Raw genomic sequence first — 4,544 nt, forward strand, 5'->3', positions numbered from 1 at the left:
AATGGCAGGAAGCCATGAAATCCAAGATAGGATCCATGTATGAAAACGAAGTATGGACTTTGACTGACTTGCCCGATGATCGGCGAGCCATAGAAAATAAATGGATCTTTAAGAAGAAGACAAACACAGATGGTAATGTGACCATCTATAAAGCTCGGCTTGTCGCTAAGGGTTATCGACAAGTTCAAGGGGTTGACTACGATGAGACTTTCTCACGCGTAGCGAAGATGAAGTCCGTCCGAATCATGTTAGCAATTGCCACATTCTATGATTATGAGATATGGCAAATGGACGTCAAAACGGCATTCCTTAATGGTTTCCTTAAGGAAGAATTGTATATGATGCAGCCGGAAGGTTTTGTCAATCCTAAGAATGCTGACAAGGTGTGCAAGCTCCAACACTCGATTTATGGGCTGGTGCAAGCATCTCGGAGTTGGAACATTCGTTTTGATGAGATGATCAAAGCGTTTGGGTTTACGCGGACTTATGGAGAAGCCTGCATTTACAAGAAAGTGAGTGGGAGCTCTGTAGCATTTCTCATATTGTATGTGGATGACATACTGTTGATGGGAAATGATATAGAATTCTTGGAAAGCATAAAGGCCTACTTGAACAAGTGTTTTTCAATGAAGGATCTTGGAGAAGCTGCTTACATATTAGGCATCAAGATCTATAGGGATAGATCGAGACGCCGCATTGGTCTTTCACAGAGTACGTACCTTGACAAGATATTGAAGAAGTTCAATATGGATCAGTCAAAGAAGGGGTTCTTGCCTGTATTGCAAGGTACGAGATTGAGCAGGGCTCAATGCCCGACCACGGCAGAAGATAGAGAAAAGATGAGTGCCGTCCCCTATGCCTCGGCCATAGGGTCTATCATGTATGCTATGCTGTGTACCAGACCTGATGTAAACCTTGCCGTAAGTTTGGTAGGAAGGTACCAAAGTAATCCCGGCATGGGACACTGGACAACGGTCAAGAATATCCTGAAGTACCTGAAGAGGACTAAGGATATGTTTCTCGTTTATGGAGGTGACGAAGAGCTCGTCGTAAAGGGTTACGTCGATGCTAGCTTCGACACGGATCTGGATGACTGTAAGTCACAAACCGGATATGTGTATATTTTGAATGGTGGGGTAGTAAGCTGGTGCAGTTGCAAGCAAAGCATTGTGGCGGGATCTACATGTGAAGCAGAGTACATGGCAGCCTCGGAGGCAGCACAAGAAGCAATCTGGGTGAAGGAGTTCATTACCGACCTAGGAGTCATGCCCAATGCGTCGGGCCCGATGACTCTCTTCTGTGACAACACTGGAGCTATTGCCCTTGCCAAGGAGCCCAGGTTTCACAGGAAGACCAGGCATATCAAGCGTCGCTTCAACTCCATTCGTGAAAGTGTTCAAAATGGAGACATAGATATTTGTAAAGTACATACGGACCTGAATGTGGCAGATCCGTTGACTAAACCTCTCCCTAGAGCAAAACATGATCAACACCAGGACTGCATGGGTGTTCGATTCATCACAATGTAACTAGACTATTGACTCTAGTGCAAGTGGGAGACTGTTGGAAATATGCCCTAGAGGCAATAATAAAATGGTTATTATTATATTTCTTTGTTCATGATAATTGTCTATTATTCATGCTATAATTGTGTTATCCGGAAATCATAATACATGTGTGAATACATAGACCACAACACGTCCCTAGTGAACCTCTAGTTGACTAGCTCGTTGATCAAAAGATAGTCATGGTTTCGACATTGGATGTCATTGATAACGGGATCACATCATTAGGAGAATGATGTGATGGACAAGACCAAATCCTAAGCATAGCTCAAAGATCGTGTAGTTCGTTTGCTATAGCTTTTCCAAATGTCAAGTATCATTTCCTTAGACCATGAGATTGTGCAACTCCCGGATACCGTAGGAGTACTTTGGGTGTGCCAAACGTCACAACGTAACTAGGTTACTACAAAGGTACACTACGGGTATCTCCGAAAGTGTCTGTTGGGTTGGCACGAATCGAGACTGGGATTTATCACTCCGTATGACGGAGAGGTATCTCTGGGCCCACTCGGTAATGCATCATCTTAATGAGCTCAATGTCACCAAGTGGTTGTTCACGGGATCATGCATTACGGTATGAGTAAAGTGACTTGCCGGTAACGAGATTGAACGAGGTATTGGGATACCGACGATCGGGTCTCGGCCAACTAACGTACCGATTGACAAAGGGAATTGTATACGGGATTGATCGAATCCTCGACATCGTGGCTCATCCGATGAGATCATCGAGGAGCATGTGCGAGCCAACATGGGTATCCAGATCCCGCTGTTGGTTATTGACCGGAGAGTCGTCTCGGTCATGTCTGCGTGTCTCCCGAACCCGTAGGGTCTACACACTCAAGGTTTGGTGACGCTAGGGTTGTTGAGATATTAGTATACAGTAACCCGAAAGTTATTCGGAGTCCCGGATGAGATCCCAGACGTAACGAGGAGTTCCGGAATGGTCCGGAGGTGAAGATTTATATATAGGAAGTCATGTTTCGGCCATCAGGAAGGTTTTCGGGGTAATCGGTATTGTACTGGGACCACCAGAAGGGTCCCGGGGGTCCACCGGGTGGGGCCACCTATCCCGAAGGGCCCCATGGGCTGAAGTGGCAGGGGAACCAGCTCCAGATGGGCTGATGCGCCCCCCCCCATGGGCCTCCCCTGCGCCTAGGGTTGGCAACCCTAGGGGTGGGGCGCCCCACTTGGCTTGGGGGCACTCCACCCCCCTTGGTTGCCGCCCCCCCTTGGAGATGGCATCTCCTAGGGCCGGCGCCCCTCCTAGGGGTCCTATAAATAGTGGGGGGAGGGAGGGCAGCCGCACCCTAACCCCTGGCGCCTCCCTCTCCCTCCCGTGACACCTCTCCTTCTCGCAGTGCTCGGCGAAGCCCTACCGAGATCGTCGTAGTTTCCACCACCACGCTGTCGTGTTGCTGGATCTTCATCAACCTCTCCTTCCCCCTTGCTGGATCAAGTTGGAGGAGACGTCTTCCCAACCGTACGTGTGTTGAACGCGGAGGTGCCGTCCGTTCGACACTAGATCATCGGTGATTTGGATCACGACGAGTACGACTCCATCAACCCCGTTCTCTTGAACGCTTCCGCGCGCAATCTACAAGGGTATGTAGATGCACTCCCCTCTCCCTCGTTGCTAGATGACTCCATAGATTGATCTTGGTGATGCATAGAAAATTTTAAAATTCTTCTACGTTCCCCAACACGTTCAACCTATACGTGCATGCACCCTTTGTTAAGGACATGGATTGTTACGGGTATTAATCAATCTTATCTGTTATATGCAGAACATTGATGTTTGCAGCGGTCTTTATGAATCACAACGTATCGAACGGGCTATCAACATAGTAGGCTTATCTACATGAAAAAGATGACGTCAGACTCAATGAACAATCATCGGTTTATGAAATGCCCGCTTCTGACCGCCCTGGCCCACCAAAGGTTCCTCTGCTGTGTGCTGCCTGTGTTGGGTCACTGACATGCATGCCATGCACCCAAAGAGCCCACATGTCAGTGTAAGAACAGCGCGGTGTCCTAGGTCAGAGTTGAGGGCGCCACTCGCGGCACGCCCGGCTGAACACGCCTCTGTGCCACATTCAAACGCCTCCATGAAACCCACCCGTGTGGAAGCCAAGAAACCCACTATGGACACACGTACGTTCATGACCGGGCCGGCATTAAACACAACACCAGCCGAGCTCCTCCCGTCCGCCATCTATTTAATCTCCTATTTAAACGAGGCTAAACGCCAGCCAAGAATCGCACACCTCCGCCGCTCCCCTATCTCCTCCACCATTTTGTCCACTCTTACAATGGCTTACGAAGAGTAGTTATTCCGCATCCGAGCCGGCTGGGTAGCCCGCCGGATATGAGCTATGCAGCTCGCTGATCCACCTCCCTCCCCTCACCCAATGGAGCCAGTTGTCGCCCCAAGCCGGCACGCGGTTCAGCTACTCGCCGCTCTAGGCCAGCTCGACGAGGAGCGGCGCACGGGCGTCGTTGCTGCCGTCCACGCCGCCGCCTCATACCGCGTCTCCCATTTCTGTGGCCAAGACTCCCATGCCAGCGGCCGCGCCATGCAAGGAGCGACAGATGCCGGGTGCGTGGAGAGCGACGAGTCGGTGGCCAGCGCCTCCGCGTCCGGCGCCATCATCGAGGAGAAGTAGAACACGGGAGGCCGCCGCCGCTTAGGTCCCACGAAGGCCACCGCGGAGGCGACGCCGGCGTACACAGCAGGTGTCTTGTCGGATCCTTTTTTTGCGAGGACCTTCATCGAGCCCGCATGGGCTCCACGGAAGAGGGGAATGTTAGGATGAACTCGAGTCGGTGCCGGCCATGGCGAAGTAGTGGCCGGTGATGAACTCGAACCGGTGCCGGCCACCATCATCTTCGGCACTAGCCAATGATATTAGTTGGGAGTGGGGAAGCGAGCCGTCCTTTGCACTGAAGCATATACCTCCGGGGCTCCCGGCAGTCCGATGA

Source organism: Triticum urartu, chromosome 7A (assembly GCF_056163025.1).
Source record: "Triticum urartu cultivar PI428250 chromosome 7A, HENAU_Tu73, whole genome shotgun sequence".
NCBI classification, from domain to species: Eukaryota; Viridiplantae; Streptophyta; class Magnoliopsida; order Poales; family Poaceae; genus Triticum; species Triticum urartu.